The sequence below is a fragment of the Emydura macquarii genome, unplaced genomic scaffold (genome assembly GCF_026122565.2).
Source record: "Emydura macquarii macquarii isolate MOO-44397 ecotype Brisbane River unplaced genomic scaffold, CSIRO-AGI_Emac_v2 contig_320, whole genome shotgun sequence".
Classification (NCBI taxonomy): domain Eukaryota; kingdom Metazoa; phylum Chordata; order Testudines; family Chelidae; genus Emydura; species Emydura macquarii.
Window position 1 is genome coordinate 459,620 of NW_027130457.1, and position 18,173 is coordinate 477,792.

At 40.7% G+C, this 18,173-nt stretch overlaps 1 protein-coding gene across 16 annotated transcripts in view; it reads left to right on the top strand.

Moving 5' to 3' along the window:
- Window positions 1-2,413: 2,413 nt before the first annotated feature.
- LOC137167385 (cadherin-10) overlaps window positions 2,414-18,173 on the top strand; it is a 210,421-nt gene continuing 194,661 nt past the window's right edge. For 5 of the 16 annotated variants that reach the window (XM_067569566.1, XM_067569623.1, XM_067569642.1 and 2 more), the window contains exons 1-3: window positions 2,433-2,488; window positions 4,899-5,065; window positions 5,518-5,647. The gene's annotated coding sequence lies outside the window, so the exon portion shown is untranslated. Of the gene's footprint in view, window positions 2,489-4,898; window positions 5,066-5,517; window positions 5,648-18,173 lie in introns of those variants that run through there. The other 11 variants (XM_067569556.1, XM_067569632.1, XM_067569616.1 and 8 more) reach the window with 8 other exon arrangements.

The window sequence follows — 18,173 nt, forward strand, 5'->3', positions numbered from 1 at the left end:
TCCTGATGGCCAGTTTATATTCATTTGTTCTTGTGTCCACATTAGTGCTGAACTTAAATAACTCCTCTCCTTCCCTGGTGTTTATCCCTCTGATGTATTTATAGAGAGCAATCATATCTTCCTTCAGATTTCTTTTGGGTAGGCTAAGCAAGCCAAGCTCTTTGAGTCTCCTCTCATAAGGCAGGTTTTCCGTTCCTCTGATCATCCTAGTAGCCCTTCTCTGCACCTGTTCCACATTGAATTCATCTTTTATAAACATGGGAGACCAGAATTGCACACAGTATTCCAGTTGGGGTCTCACCAATGCTTTGTATAATGGTACTAACACTTCCCTGTCTCTATTGGAAATACCTCACCTGATGTATCCTAGAACTGCGTTAGTTTCTTTCACAGTTGCATCACATTAACAACTTGTAGTCATCCTGTCATCAATCAATACACCCAGGTCTTTCTCCTCTTCTGTCATTTCCAACTGATTTAGCCTTTGAAGACCAAGCTAGATACAGTAGCTATCAATTAGAATAATAATTTTTAGCATTCATTAATTTCTGGAGTGACATAAACAATGACAGGGCCATGCTTTAGATATTCAGTATAATAAATGAGTATTAAATCTACAGATGAAGGTGGGGAACTGAGGCACAGAGACTGAATGACTTGCTCAAGATAACACAGGAAGACTGTGGCAGAGCTGGGCATTTAATCAGGTCTCTTAAGTTCCAGGCCAGAGCCTGAACCATAAAAATATATGTATTGCTACTCATCTGTACTGATAAACTACAGGAGCTGGGAAATGAAATTTGTAAGAAGAGTAAACTGTAAATCCTCAAAAGGATGCTACTTGAGGGATGGCCAGAGGCAAAGAGAGAAGTCTTACCTCCAGTACATTACTGGTCTGTTTGTGATAAGTTAATGGCTGTTGGTTGAAAAAGGAGAAAAATGTGTGATTCCAAGCACCATGAGGGAAAAAAATGCTGTTTATCATCTATGAAGAGCATTTTGGATATATAACTACTCAAAAGAGTCACAGAAATGTTATCTTGACTTGGTATAAACTCTTATTATCAGTATGTTTTTTAAGGTATCAGACCTATCTATCGCAATAACCTAAAGTCTGTATCATTGTGTGGTGTTTTCCAAAGGTGTTTACCTGCCTGCATTTGTGAAGGTTGCATTGCTCATATATTGCATCCAGGAGCATGACGCAGGTCATCCCAGACAAGTTTCAGTAAAAGCTTTATACTGCACCAAATTGTACTCTGCATAAAACAGATAATTTCAGGGTGAAAAAGTTATTTTTCAAAAGTTTTACAGAGATTTTTAATTTTTTATTGGGGATGTTTTCTATAAACGTCTTAGCATCATTCCAACTATATAAAGGGCTCCATAAGAGCCTCTAAAATAACTTGAAATGTCTTAAAAGTGCCACAGTCTTCATATCATATATCTCAACATTTTCCAGGGCTAGAGCCTCTTTTCCATTGGGAGGCTGGGAATCAGCACTTTTCAATGGTATGATAATATTTTGGAAACAGCATGTATAAGGCAAATACAGAACAAATAAGCACTCAAAAAATCACAAGGTGAGACAATGAGAAAAGCTTCAGAAAGCTCTGAATCATTGTACCCATTAAACTAAGCTTTAAAGGAACTATAGGGATATTATTCACTCTTAAAAAGCTAAAAGTTTTTTTTGTTTATGTTTAGTATGGACATGAGTGAAGAAGCTCTGTGACATTTAATTTAGTCTCAGCTGAGGTAGGGATGATGGGTATCTTTCAAATTCCCACTTTGGTGATTGGATTTGAAAATCTCAGAAATTGTGCAGTAGGAAAGCAGAAGCAGTTATTAGGAAAAGGAATTAAAAAAGAAGGAAAATATTATTGTATTTTTACTATTCTCAACACAGATCATCCTAGCATCACAGAAAATCAAACAGCACAGTCCAGAAAAGCAAATACTTTGTATTTAAAATTAAAATTTCTTTCAAGCTTAATAAATCTTGTGATAACATTTATGTCAGCTCAGAGGCTGTGGCAAGGGTAGAGGTTGGGAAAATGATGGCTCAGGGCAAGTGAAGGAAAAATGAAATGCATTAACAATCAGAACTTATGAGGAAGATTAAGAACAAAATAAAAGTAGGACAAAGACCAAAACATATTGGCACTCTGTAAGTTCACTTCTTAAAGAGCAGAGTGATAGTTATTTTGGTTTGGTTGGTCTGTTTTTAAACACAGTGGTATCTTCTCTTCTTGCAAGGCCTGCCAGCAGAGAATGGCAGGTTTCTGCTGCAGGGCTTTTCTGCAGCAGAAGACACATACTGCCTCAATTCCTGCTGATTAATTATTGCTGCACCTGTGAGAATTTAAAATTACCTACAGCTGGGCTAAATGCAGTTTAACAGCAGCCAATTGTCAAGCTGTAGCTGGTAGATTCTTTGTTCAGCTCAAGCTAGAGTGGGTACAGTTACAATTTCCTTCCAATTCAGGTAAGAGTTTCTATGGTTTTTGAATTAGGGAAGAGAAGGAGAAACCAGTCATAGTAAATTAGGATTTTTTCATTCCCTAGCATGCACTAGTTTGTTCTCTCAATTTTAACTGAGTTAAAGTAATGCTGCAAAAATTGGTTAACTATTTCTCTGTTTAAAGGGTAAACAAGAAAAAGTGGTTTCCTGCATGTTGTGTGAAATGTTGGAAAGCTAAACTGATCTAAAAGAATAAAGAAAAAGAAAGCTAAACTCCTCACACAATGTTTGTATTGCCCTCATCCAGAAACATACCATCAAAAAAGAAACATTCAATTCAGTAAGGAACTAGAAAAACCAACCACATTCAGGGAGTGGGAGCTTACTTTTACTCCCACTTAAGTCAGCGGAAAATTTGCTGGTGGAAATTAAACAACTGTAGAATAGAGCCAGGAGAAGGAAAAGAAGGTCCTTCACACCCTTCCCCTTCAAAAGCTTTGCTCTAAATGATCCCTTTAAAAGAAAAGTAAAATATGGGATTTTAAGAAATCCTGGTTTATACAGTTCCCTCAAAGCCCTGCTCTAGATCTCAGATAAATAAACATGGTTTAAAAGAAAAAACAGCTATTTAGACCAATAGCTGTCACAATTCTTAAGAGATTAATTTCTAACCATTCCCCCCCCCCTTACTTTCCTAAAAGAACAAATTTTGTTGCAAAAGAACAGGATAATGATTTTTGCTTTGAAAGGATTTTTCATAATTGCTGGAGAAATAAGTAGGGTTGTGATTTCTTCCCCCCTCCCATCCTCCCAATTCTTTTTCATATGTTGACCTTTTGTTTATATATACACATAATTAAAAAACCTTCTAATGTTTAGCTTGTTATCTTGAACGTTTTTGTAGAGGTGTGTGTGGGGGGTGGAGATTGTATAATTGATTCTTTATCTAGTAAACAAAGCTTTGAAAATTTGGTGTTATAGTTCTTATAGTGATCTGAAATGTAAGGGGTTTTCTTTGTTTCAGGGGTTACTTTACATGTGGTGTTGTTTAGATTTAATTGCATATTTCACTTAATCTTGGTCAGATTTCATCTCTCCTTTAATTTGTTCTGTTATCTGGAGTTTTATTTAATCTACATATGGATCTCTATATTGTCTTTGCAAGCTTGTGCTTTTTCTGAGCATTTTCAGAAATTTGGTGACACTTTGACTATGTTGCCATGTTCCTGTTCTTTTGAAATTTCTCCAGATGTCACAAAAGTAGCCAAAGTGTGTTTTGAGAGTGGCTTTGGTGTACTATAAGCACTACCCATAGGCAGAATCTCCTTTACTTCAAGGTGGTTACATATTTTACTTGTTCAGTTACAGAAACAACAAAAAATAATTTTTGTCCTGAAGGCTTTATTAATTTAAAAAAAAAAAAAAATTCTAGAAATTACAAATAGTCAAAGAGGTTGGAAATCCAGAAGGCCCCAGACACCACCTCTAGTCCTGGCAAGTCATAAAATGTCAGTCAGTTTTAGGCTTCATTCTGAAATGGATCCATTCTATATTAGTTGTCTGCCTGGATAAGTGCTGCTCTTTGTCCTCAGCAGTCTGCATTTTCTCCCCATTGGGAAAGCCTCATGGGCAAGGAAGACATTCAGAGCGAAATTCTCAGGCATGCCTACCTCCAGCCTCCCTCTCTCTCCAATGTGACTGAAGCAGCAGGCGCAAAACAAAGAAGGGCAGTTGATGTTGGGTTTATGCTTTCAAATAACTAAGTAGATTAGTTGCTCTGAGGAGGTGGAACCTCTTGGTTTTATGCAAATTAGCAAAAATCATTTCTAGTTATGTCTTGATTATAAGGTCATGCTAGCAGGTTTTCACTGCACTAATTGATAGAATGGAGGAATATACGAGGTGCACCAGAACGAATATGTAGGAGTGCAGAGTGATACTGAGTAAGAGGACAAACTAAGTTCCGTGATAACTTAAGTTTGAGGCTTTTAAAAAAAAAAAAAAATTAAGATGTACAAGTTGCTACATTTCAAATGGCCATAGTCCATCTATGCTATATTTTGTAAGCCATATAACTAGCTGGTTCCTACAAACCTTCCATGTGGCAAGCTCCCATTGACTTTAAACAAGAGCTGAGTTTGACTTGGGGGATTCACAGGCCCATAACCTATGAATAAAAAGAAATTCCAATGAGCGGATCTAATGGGGTGCTCTTGCTTAAAGGCAGTGACCAGTAGATAGGAAATAAGGCCTTGGTCATTTGGCTTTTCTTTTAGTTTTGATAAAGTAAAGCAGTTAAGATCATTTGGAGATTTTCAGATATCATCATATCTTCCTTTTCTTCACCTTCCCTGATGATTTAAGTGTTGGTAACCAACAGGACTGCACCATGCAAATAAACTAGTTATCTCTGACATAGTCCCCGCGTTTCCAGTACAGGTAATGCATCCTTTGATATCTCAGTCCAACTGGTGAACAAAGAGAGAAAAGGACTGTGTGATTGACAACCTTTGATGTTAAACTCCTAATGGGAAGGTCAGGAGAGAGAGGCAAAAGCAGGAGAGACAAAGGCAGGAATGATGTCTGAGAGTGAAACGTGAGGTAATTCAGTTAAATTAAGACAAATTTTATTTCACTTAATTTTTCAGACATTTTATGTATTTAAATTGTGAGGAAAGAGATGGAATGGTTACTTGGTGCATTCCAATGAATACTGGTGGCTACTTACTTTGAATTTTGTACTTCACATGCACATTTGCATGTTCAACTTTGGACACCTAATTTGCATGCAAGTAACTGATGTGAAATTGATTCTCTGTGTGTCACAGTTCAGGAAACTGCACCTGTATTTCCATCCACCACCACCCTCTTTGTATTCCACCAAGGGCACCCATTCTAGGCTCCCTGCTCCTCTGCCATCACCTCTCTTACCTGAATCTCTCTCCCTCCTGATTGGGGTTTTCCAGGCTGCTCCGTTTCCTGCCTGCACTATAATGTTTCCAGAAAGTCAACTGCCTGAACAGGCCAGTGTCTGCACTTTGCTTTCTCTCCAGAGCAGGGGTGGCCAACCCGTGGCTCGCGAGCTACATGCGGCTCTTTGCTCTGCACATTGTATGGGGCACCAAAGTGAAATTGACAAGCTGCCACCGAAATTGATGGATCAGTGTGAATTTTCGGCAGAGGGTAAGGTAAATGTGGCTCTTTGTGGTATCTATAGGTGTGTGTTGTTTTTTTTTGTTTTTTTTTGGCTCTTCGTCTCCGACTGGTTAGCCACCTCTGCTCCAGAGGCTACACAGTTATAAGTGGACACAGCCCTTTATAAGCAAGCATATTTATTCTTAAGATGAAAGCATTACAGAGAAAACATAAAAAACAATAAAAACACACCATTATGCTTAAAAGATTACTAGAGGTCACCTCCACTCCAACCTCAGGCTCTGGCAGGTGACAGTCCTGCCAACCCTTCTGTGAGGATTGGGGGGGGCCCTGTTGTACAGAAGCTCATGTTTGTTTGCTGGATCAGAAAGAAGGCCTTGAGTCAATTTAGCTGTTTATCCAAAAGACCTTTTCTTTTTCTGTTGACCTCTCTGAAGAATCCAATATGACCTAGTATATGTGAGACCTGAGCCTCCCCGGGAGGTGACACTTCTCTACGTGGGTTACAACCTGACTGATTTGCCTTAATCATGACCCACTGTTTGTAATTCCTGGAGAAGCTGTGGTAGCACTCTACCCTGAACAAGAACACAGTCATACACAAACCATTCATTTAAAATAATACACCCTGATAATACTGAATGGGAGTTTCAATAACTGTCCCATCTCCCCCCTCGATTGGTTATGTTCAAGCCTGGCCCACAAAACACACAAATTTAACACACAATCTTTCAAAGATATTGCAGGAAATTGCCATATCTGTCAAACCACTTGTCTGTGGGAGAGTTCTGCTGGAGCAGCTGTCATTCCTGGAGCTGCAGAGTAGCAGCTGCCAGGCTGGCCATACTTCTTGCTGCAGGTGACACTTTGAGGCTCTAAGGTCATATGACCATCTCTCTTAGGTTTCTTTTTTTTTTTTTTTTTCCTTTCTTTCTTGAGATCATATATATTGAGGCCTCACACCCTCAATAGGATGAGTAAGGGTTGGGCCCCAGGTCAGATGGAGTCTTCTGGGAATGTCTATACAGCCACCATTGCCATTGATTCAAGAAATGTAAGCCATGCCTTCTGTAATCGCTTTTTCCATTGGGGTGCCTATGAGCTGGTGGCCTATGTAGTCCTCTGCAGGATGTAATCTATGGTCAGTCCTGAATGACTGGGTAGACTACCTTCCTGTAACCATCTCAGGGACAGGGCCAAGAACCAGGTCCAAATCTCAGGAAGTTGTGGATTTAGCCTCCCAAGCATTCACTATCACGAAGTTAGTACAGAGTCTCTTTTCTGTAGCAGGAATTATACGAACCAGGATAAGAAGGGTGGCTTCTTTGCTACTCATTCCCTGTGCTTCAGGGCGCAAGCAGACAGCAGTAGCTAGAGCCCAAGGAAAAACTCTTACTGCAGCGTAGTGTTACTCCATTAAGTATACCATGAGGGATTTTTTTAATCTTCTGAAACATCTGTCACAGATAAAACATAAGTGATCTTGTATGCAGCAGGTCTATTTTACGGCTATTTCTGTGTTTCAGGACTTCCCATTGATTCAAGGGAAAGTCTGATACAAGGGAAAGATGTAAGTCTGTGTGCATTTTGTTTTGAAGTTTCCAATTACAGTTCCATGCACATTGTACACACTGTTCAGATCTGAGCCTAGGGAATTTAGATAGGCAGAATATAATTACTCAAGTTGAAATCTGTCCAGGGCACTGAAGCAAATACCCTATATATTACAACGAGTTTGATGGGGTTGTTAACTAAATTTTCAGGATTTCAGCTTTATTTAGTCAGAAAGGCAGTGCCTTGAGCAATACTGTGTCCTATAGCACTATGCTATATATTGGTTCAGATTGACTTGGAAGGAAGAGTGCCGCCTACTAAATTGTCAGCACAAGTCCCTATAGAACTATATTTTTTTCTTGGAGGTCTCGTATTTAAGTTTCAACCTTCTATCTAGCTGTGGTAGAAAACTTGGTGATCAATAGCCAAGGTCTCAGGAGAAGTTCTGTGTCTTTGCAAGGATTTCCTGTTGAGTTTCAAGAAGGCTACTAGTAATCTGAATCTGATATAGTATCACACATCAATATATTTGCACCCTAGAATAGGCCTCCCATAAAGTCATTTAGGTATCTAGTCAACCCCTTCCAGCATCAATCTTTATTGGTTTTGGACTTGAAGGAAAATCCTGTCTGAACTTCGAGAAAGTTGGGATCTGGATTCAGATACAAATATGATTCATGTCCATCTCTGGGTTGTATCATACTCATTTACTTTGTAAATTTTGTGTTAAATACCATCTGTGAAGAAATTGTTGTTCTGTCGATGCAGGGGATTAGTGCCCTCTGACACCTTGGAGGGGATTGTACAGACTTCTGTCCAGAAAAAGCATCCTGGTCAATTTTTTGAGTGTTTTCTTCCCTCTCATGATTTTTTTTTTTTTAATGTTTAGTGGGGTTTTGTATGTAGACCTTTGGTATTCTAACCTTACAGGAGTGGGGACTTCACATTATTGATTCAATGTCTGCAAACTGCAAGGAGTGGCCTGGAAGAAAATAGTGTAAAGAAATGATCCTGAATATTGTCCAGCCTCAGACCACCAGTGAAGCAGTCCCCAGAAAGGGTTGGGTCAGCCTCTTGGGGCTGGAGCAGTAGTGGTCAGGCCTTGTTGCAGGAACAGTGGAGGGACTAGAGCAGCTACTCGCCCCGGCAGTGCTTTGTTTCATTTCCCCACACCACCCCCCTCCTGTATTTTTAGTAAAAGTCAAAGACAGGTTGTGGGCTTCTGTGAAATTTTGTTTATTGCTCTTGACTTATCCCTGACACTTACTAAACATACCCATGACGGAATCTTAACTTATTAATAACTGATGAAAGAAATAGCAGTGGCTAACACTGCAGAGGGTGCTCTTAATACCATATTAAGAGTGATTCTTTAATTTACTCTTGCAATTCTGTTAATGACAAGGTTTAATCTGATAGTTGTAAAGTAGAAAAGACTTGATCTGGGTCTTTAGATAACAATACCTAGCTTTTATATAGCACTTTTCATCAGTTCATCTCAAAGGATTTAATGAAAGACATGTGTAGACACCAGGTACTTCTGGGGCCTTGGAACTTAATTGGGAGTTTTAGTTAGGAAGATCCTGGGAGACTACAACTCCCATGATGCCTTGGGGAAAAAGGGGAGATTGAGAGAGAGAGAGAGAGAGAGAGACACTTCCCCTTCCAGGAAGAGAGGAAAAAAAGCATGTGGGGGACTTCATTTTGGTACTGGGGTGGAGTGCTGCTGAGGCTGGAAGCTGCTGGCTGACTGCTGCCGGGGTCCTGAAGCTGCTGCTGACTGCTCCTGGGGTCCCAAAGCTGAGAGTCTGCTGGAGTTTTGATCGAGCAGGGAGCTTCGGAGGTTGGTGTCATTGCCCAAGCCAGGCAGTAAAGGTGGTGTGAGTGGCGTCCCCCCTCTCCCCCCCGTTGTTTGGGGCCGGGCTTATAAAGGAAGGGGCACAGCAGAGAGATTTTGACTGGGCCTGAGAAGAAGAGAGAGAGAGAGTCCGTTCAAGCAGGGCCAGGACTGCAGGCATTTGGTTGGGCCAGCTTGATACCTGGGCTGAACTGGTGCACTGAACCAACCGAGTGCTGTCTCCTTCTTCAGATCTTCAAGCGCGCCCACGCAAACAAGGGGTTAGGGCTCTGAACTCTATGGGAGTGTACACTCTGGAGGTGTGGTAAATAATGGCAGTGTAAATGCCAGCTAGACAAGTTTCATTTATTAATGTATACTATTTTTATCAATTGATTTATTCAACTGCCCCTGCGGATTTAAAATAATAGTGATGTTTAATTTCAGTCTGTTACACCATATTTCCTTAATTTGTTATGTAAAGGTGTGTTAACTCTAATTAAAGTATATTGGATGTTCAGTTTGCATAATTGTAATTGTTGAGTTAGACCTATGTCTCAGATTATTAGACTAGGTTTAGTCCTGGAGATTCCAAGGCCCGCTATTGAGCGTGTGCAGGGGTCAGCCAGGTGGAGGCACCGCCCATTTTAAATTCCTTTAGAAGTAAAGGGACTGCAGCAGAGGGGTGGATAGAGGATTCCCACCTATCCTACATCATCACTGGGATAATCAGGATCTCCTTTGTTGTTAGCAACCTTAGGCGCCCTTGTACACCAGTGGGTGTTGCCTGCTCCCAAGTAACCCAGAAAAAGAAGTGGGTTACACATGCACCATAATTCTCTTTTTTATAGATGGGGAAATTAGGGAACAGGGAGATGAAGTGACTTGCCCGAGGTCACCTAGCAGGCAGTGGCAGAACTGGGTGTAGAATGCACCTGCTGAGTCCTAGTCCAGTACTCCATGAGGATTTATATAAATGCTAAAGAAGGGTGCTAGTTCATAAGCTTCATGGATCCTTGACATAACTCAAAATACTACACATAATTCGCAAACATAACTAGTGTGAAAGAGTACAATATATTAGAGTAGGTAGCAAAATGTATGAGTTAAGTCTGACTGTGCAATCTTAACTTTGTTCCCTTTTACTTATACATGTGGCAGCGGTGGCTATCTCTTGATACGGGGGTGGTGTCTGCTGGGGGAATGTCATTGATGAAATTTAAGATGGCAAAGGAGTCCAATTCATGCTCTGCAGGTTTTTCTATATATGTGATAGGTGCTTGCTTGGAGAAAGCGCAACTGCTGGCTGGGATGCCATGCACTTTTCTTCCTCTTCTGCCATTTCTCAGCCTCTTGAGCAAGGTGATTCTCTTCAAAACGAGCCGAGGTTTGATGTATGATGTGTTGCCATTTCAGTCTGTTGCCATCCAGCTCTTCTCAATGTCTCCCTTCTTAACATATTAATTTATGGTGTCTTTGTTGCATTTCCTTTGTCCCCCGTGGGCCTTCTTAACACGACTAATTTGAGAAAAGAGGACTTGCCTTGCAAGATGAGTATCAGCCATCTGCACACAATGGTCAGCCCAGTGAAGTTGATGTTTCATAATCTTTCCTTCAACACTGGTGGTGATAGCTTCACAGAGAGCACTGGCATTGGTGCAACGGTATTCCCATCTAATACAGAGAATCTTCCTGAAGTACAGCTGTTGGTACCACTCCAGACACTTAAGATGGCTTTGGTATGTCACCCATGTCTTGCACTCATAAAGAAGAATGGGGATGTCTACTGCATTGTAGACCAGAATCTTAGTTTCCATCTGCAGATTTCTGTCAATAAAGACACAGTAGAGCAACTTTCCCAAGGATACACTGGCATAAAGGATCCTATATTCAACCTCCCCCATCAAAATCGGCTGTCTGGGGAGGTTGCTACCGAGGTAAGGGAAATGCTCAGTTCCCCAGGGGTTCATCGCCAATAACATTTTGTGGGAGAAGGGGGGCAGCTTGTCCTGGGTCAAGTTGATGGAACACTTCAGTCTTCCCAGTGCTGAAGGAGAGTCCTAGGTTATGATTGGTACCTGAGAGAAGATCAAGGGTGGATTGCATGTCAGCCTCTGTGCGAGAGGATAGCACAGTCATCTGCATGCTGAAGGTTGGTAATAACAGTCCTTGTGACCTTAGTTTTAGAATGAAGATGCTGCAGATTGAAGACCTGGCCAGCCATGTAATACTCGGTCCCAATTCCAGAAGAAAGACGGTCACAAATAAGGGTCAAGGTAGCAGCAAAATAGATGACGAAAAGGGTTTGCGCAATAGGTCAGCCCCGCTTTACACCAGTATGGATGGTGAATAGGTCCATCTCCAGCCCGTTACAGAGGACAGTGATGGTCATTCTACCATAAAGTAGCCTGGGAACATGAATGAACTTCAGTGGACAATGAAACCTAGACAGCACCTTCCATAATGCTTCACGATTTATGGAATCAAGGTCTTAGTTAGGTCAGTAAATTCAATAAACAATGGCCAGCGTTCTTTGTTACACTTCTCTTGGATCTTTCGTGCAACAAAATTCATGTTGGAGATGTCCAGAGACTGAAACCACACTGAGATTCTGGAAGGATGTTTTCGGCAAGAGGGAGGAGATTGTTTAAAAGGATGCAAGCAAGGATCTTCCAGGCAATGGAGAGGAGGGCAATACCTCAGTAATTCCCACACATTGACTTGTCCCCTTTCTTAAAAATAATCACAATATTGCTGTTCTTTAGGTTAGGTGGAATTTCCTCATTTATTCAAATTCTAACAAGAAGCTGATGAAGTTTTTGCGCAAGTGCTATTCCACCCGCTTCAGGGATGCTATCTAGACCTGGCACCTTGTAGTATTATAAATACATTATGATTTTTTTCATATCATATATTATCTTTTCCCACCAAACATAGAGTTTTGTTTAGAAAGAGACCAAACTCAATCTTCTTTGCTACCAGTGGTGGTATATAGGAACCAGACGGGATGTTAGCTAAGAAACCATGGCTTTTGTGGATCTTTGCATTACTGTTTTCTTTTTCCATGGACAATTGTCCATTGGTAATTTAGGACTGTGAAAAGGGAGCTGGGGTAAAGGAAAGGTATGTCCTCCCTAAACTTGTGGAAAAGAAATCTTTCTGGAGAGAGAAATAAGGATGATTCTTCCATCTCTTACATACAGTTATACACAGATGGACTAGGGGATTTTTGGAACATCTAAGTGTTCTGTTTCCTTGCCCCAGGTGGCAGATTATTTTAGGTTCCTGACTTTTGAAACAGTAGACTGTCTAATTTATAAACAGCAATCTCCTGTTTTTCTTTGCCATGGTGGCTTATAATGCCATTAGAAAAGGGAGAAAATTAAGGTCTCCTACAAGAAAAAATATATATAATGGATTTTTTTAACAGGCCAGGAATGCTTTATAATTTATCATCCTCAGCTCTTTTTACAAAGTGAGATTAGAATATGAGCTACTCTTTAGAGACAAAACTTTATAATTTCTTCCATTTAACTGTTTTGTTTTTATATGCAAATTATAAAAAAACAAATGGAGTGAATTGCACTTTTAAAAAATTGCCATCATTTTTTGACCTTTTCACCTGCAAAAACTCTCTGATTTTGTTAAAGAATGCAAAAAGTTTGATTTCCTCCCCCCCCACCCCCCCCCAAAAAAAAAAAAAAGGCATTGGAAAGTGGGAGGAGAATGTTTTCTTCACCAATTTTGCTAGTACAAATTCCTCAAGGAGCTCTACTTGGTCTCCAGTACCTTCAGCAATCTGGAAATATTTGGATCAGTAATGTGACTATTTATTTGAAATGAGTAGCCAAAAGAAAAAGCTTATTTAACCCATTTTATTTTGATTGGTGCACACACAAGCTGCCTTCCTACAAGTGCAATGAAAACATACTATTATATCCATAGTTCGTTTTTGTTTGTTTGTTTGTTTTTTCCTTGTAAGTTCCTGTCCCAGGCCTTGGGGCAAGGTGGAATCAATGTAGAAATATTGGTAAAAACATTTTCATGAGACTCAAGTTTTGAGAGCAAACTATGGTCCCCTATAACACAAATCTTTAGAAAAAGTACTTTGTGAGGTGACGCAATAGATATTCTTTGAGGATGTGGTAGTGCACCATCATCTATGTAGACGCATTTGACAGTGACTTTGGGAAGATTTTATATAAAATTGGTCCCCCCCCCAGGAAGATAAAAGGTTGCAAAACTAGCTATTACATGGGAAAACTAAATGGAGGAGAGAAATATTAACTATAAAATCTGGCACACCATCAAGGAGCTAAGTTTCTAAAAAGAAATCTATATTGTTAATAGTCTCTAGAATGTTCCTTACAATAACAAAATAACATTTTTAGAGCAATGAGGGCATTATGTCAATCATGTATGCTTAATGTGACAGCATAATCTCTTTTTATACTTTGTCTGGTTCATAAGTGTTCTTCTTTCATAAAAACAAAATCTGAATTCATACTGAAATGTGACTAGCTGAAACAAGCCAGAATGCTAATCAACTTTAAAGCACAAAAAAGCTTGCTGTATAATAATGTTAAGTGAGACTGTTTTACCCTAAAAAGCAAAGACACTTGTACAAAGGGTCTTCTAGCACGCCTGTGATACATTGTAACGTTGCTCCTTTTGGCCCAAGTAATTAGTCAATAATGGGGCTTTGCAGAATTGTTTCCATTAAAAGGATGTTACAAATCAGATATACCCTTTGGTGTGATCCCCTTTATTAACCAAAAAAACAAAGTACCCTCAGTCTTGTTCTTCTGAACCAAGCAGGAAAAAACTGCAGGCAGTTTCCTGCCTCATAATTTCCAAGTCTGCTTTTCTAGCAAGTTCTGTGGCCCAAGTTGCTCTTTCTCTGGTCTCCTTTCAAGGCTGTTCTTATGACTGCTTCTTTGACTCTCTGCTCTAGCACACACACAGATTGTAAAGCAATATCCTATTCCCTTGTGTTTGCAACCTGTCCCATGAAAACCTACCAGATGACACTGCTTAGCCCCGCTCAGCTGCCTGTTGTTTCCAACTAACACTAAATAAAGAGGTATTTAATTGTTCCTTCCAATTAGCCTGAAAGAAAGGTGCTTAGCACACCCATGGGATTTAACCAAATGTATGACTGCCTATCTATCAAAGATCCCTTTGCTGGCAATCTCTGACACTTTCCATCATTATAGTATATTGTCCTGTTTAGAAGAATGAACACATTTGTCACTCTACTGAAGGTGCTTTGCATGATGCAGTCTGAGGTACATCAGGGCCCAAAGCACACTAGAATTCATACTATCTGAAGCGGAGCTGCTGGGAAATCTCTAGCTAGACCTTAAAAGTTTGAGGGATTGGACACTGAAAACTAGCAGTGATGGTTGTGTTGGGGGGGCTGAGCGGGGGAGGAGTGGAAGATTACCTGGAGGAGCAGTTGATGGCAGTAATAAAAGGGGCATTGGGAGGAAAGATGTTGGTCAGGCACATGTGAGGTTGGAATAGCATCCACTGAAGTGCTTTTGCTTATAGCTAGACACCATGGTACAGGGATAGGTTAGAAGATTGAGACTAAGGAGACTTGGGTTCAGCTGTGGAGCGTATCATAGTTTGATTTCCCCTGAGTGGTCCAGCAAAGACATCCACATCTAGCCATTGCGTTTTTGGTTGGAGACCTGTGCCTTAGTCCAGACAGAAGGGAGCATTTCCAGGCTGCACAGTTTCCTGCCTTCACTGTTATTCCTAGCACAGATAGGTTGCCTGTGCCCAATGGCTTGCTTTCTCTTCAGAGATGATTAACTGGTGTAATTGTTACAGTTAGAAGTGCCACACAGTTCTTTCTACACAATCCTAATTTATTCTTATGGTAAAAAGCACTACAGACAAAATATTAAAATCAATAAAAGAACCTACATGCTTACTAATAAGCTTACCACAATTTACCCCAACCCTAACATTGAATCTGGCAGGAACAGTCCTTTAAACCTCAGCCCAAGGGGTCTCCTCCTGCTTTCAAGTTCAACACAGCTTCTGCTCAGAACAAGCTCCAGTCTTATGAGGACTCAGCAGGACCCGTCATTTGAACCTTACCCTAAGGATGGGGACCCTCTGTGGATGAGGAAGAAGGCCATGATGTAGCTTATAAACAGGCACCTTGTTCAAAAACCATTTTGTCTGTTGATCCCTGTAGAATCCAGTCTGAAATAGTATGTGAAGACCTTTCCAGGGTGGTAGTGTCTTTGGAGATGTTACAACCTGAGTGAATTTGCCTAATCATCCCCCTGCTGCTCTCCTATGTATCCCTTCCATGGAAATATGTACAATTCCACAATAACCCATACACAAACTGCATGTTTTAATATAATGGACCCGCAGGGTATTAACCTAATTCAATAAAGTTTAACTTAATTCAGTACAGTTCATTCAGGGTATTGCAGGGAATTGTGAGTCTGCCACAGAGCACTGTGCCCCTGATGTGCTACATAAATTGCTTCACCTCTGTATACCTCCATTTCCCATCTGTAAAATGGAGATAACAAATCCCTTGAAGGTTTTTGAGATAATTGGATGAAAGAGTTGGATAACTGTAAAGAATTACTATTCATAGAGGAGACAAGGTCAGTGTTGTCTCTAACTTAGGTTGGAGAATCTAGTAGAGCAGCATAAGTGGTGTGTGTGTGTTCTTCAATAACATAATACCAAACTTTTTATTCTAGGAGTATCATAATGAAATCCAGAATATTTAATAGCTGTGTTCATGTCCTGGGGAACACCACTTGTTTCATTATAATTCTAATTGCTTGGCTCTTTCTCTTTAGACAATTGCACTGGCAACAACTTAATTGTGTCTCCTGTAAGAGACTTCATCTCTCCCTCTTTCCCACCTGTTGAGATCCTTGGTCACATTTCCTCATAATTGAATTTGGAGGGGGTGGAGTCAAAACATTGGTGGGAGAACAGATACTCAAGGTGTGATGTAAGATTTCCTTTAAGCAATAATTTGAGCGTGGCTTAGATCGGAGGCTTTTTTTTTTTTTTTTTAAATGATGGATTGGGGTGAGTAATTGCTAATTGGGTGGGGGGGTTGTCCTAACTAGAGCTGAGTAAATGGTGGTGGTGTCAGTTCTTGTGACATTTTTTGAGTATCATGATACTTGTTTTGCTTACAACTTTGTTCCTGGAGTGATAAAATCAGATGAGAATCACAGCCTATTTGTCCCCCCCCCCCCCCCCCCCCTTTTTTTTTTTTTTTTTTTTTTTAAACAAAAGCTGTCTTCTGGATTTAAAATTTTCATGTTTGTTTAGTAAATTTTGGTAGGTCACAAGGTGCTATTTCAGTTCTTTGATGGGGGTGCCTATAACTCATATAATGAGAAGAAGAGTTTGAAAAAGGCATGCGAGGTTTTCAAGCTTTCAGGGAAAGGAAGCAGTTCAGACATGAGTAACAGATAAATAGGATTAGAAAACTTTAGAAAAACTTGAACATTGTCCTTTGTAGGCTATACAGGATAGGCCCAAGGCATGATTAATAGAAAGTTATTAAGCTGTTATAAGATTTATTGGTGGAGTACAGAGTTTAAATGTAACTTTCTCTAGTCATATTCACTTGATGTAATTATCTGCATGTGCATGTTTTTAGTTGGCATGAGCATTCTCAAAGCCTTTTCACTTCAGCAGCAACTCAAAGAAAATGTTTTGCTGTATTTGCTCAGCTCTAGTTTCTAATATCCATTTCTATTGATTTTTCATAAGAAATATAAGTGCCTTACCTATTAATATGACCATTAACTATTCTATCTACTTTATATGTGCAAACGCCCATATCCTCACAGGGAAAAAATGGGGTGGGGGTGGGAAGAGAACTCTTTATCTGCATAGTTATAGTCCTATTGATTCCTACTTTTATACTAAAAGATTTGCAGAACATGAAGATATTATCTTCAATTGTATATATTTCACTTTCATAAGAAGATGACATTGATGGCTGTGTGTCATTTTTCCAGCATGTTAGAATCACACTCATTGTATAGTATATGTATCAAGGCTTTCTTTAGTCAAATTTAGTGACAGCTGGAAATATCTTGTACTACTTAGATATATACTTCTTAGTATCTTGGGGTCATGAATAGGCCTGCCCATCTCTCTTTGAGTCTAATGGGACTTTTGAGTGAAGGATCAGGCTTTGGTGATATTGAAGGTGACCTGAAGAGAGAGAGACATTTTAAATAAAATGCTTTTTCCCTTCTTTTTTTGTCTTAGTGTAACCCTGTCTGCTCCCCCCCACTCCTATTGCAGTCAGATGGAAGGAGCTCAGTGTTCAGAGTTTGCCTGCTGCAGCTGGCAAAACAGCATGTGTCCTGTAGCACCATGTGCTCCACCTGGGTCCCTAGGCAGAGGCTCCCTTCTGCAGCCAGGGGGAATGCGAGATCAGTGCTCCCCTCCCTCTGACTCCAGCAAGGACCCCAGCACCTTGCTCTCTGCTGAATCCGGGGGAGGGGGCACTGATCTCCTCTCTCTCTGGCTCCAGCGGGGACCCCAGAACCCATGGACACAAGCGGAGTGCTTTGCCAGGCTCCCTGCTACCGCCAGGAGGAGCGGATTGCTGATCTTCCATTCCCTTGGGTGCAGCAAGGAACCTGCACTGGTCTTGTAGCCCATGGCAACACATTCCGCTGGGTCCTTAGGCAGTGGCTCCCTTCTACAGCTGGCAGGAGGGAAGCGGTGGGCGACTTTGAAAGACGGTGGGTTGGGAACCACTGCTCTAAAAATATGTCTACACTGCAATTAGACACCTGCAGCTGGTCCATACTGGCTGACTTGCGCTTGTGGGGCTCGGGCTAAGGGACTATTTAATTGTGGTGTAGACATTTGGGTTTGGGCTTGGTTTGCAGCCTCGCCTCTGGGACCTTTCCACCTCGCAAGCTCCTACAGCCCAGCTCCAGCACAAGCCTAAATGTCTACACGGCAGTTAAATAGCCCCTTTATTCTGATCACTGAGAGCCCCAGTCAGCTACCCTGAGCCAGCCATGGGGGTCTAATTGCAGCGTAGACTTACCATCTGAAGCCTTGGGACTGTGGAATTGCTTTCCATGGTTTGTTTTAAATCAGCTATGTCCTCTTCAGAGAATGTATTAAAATTGG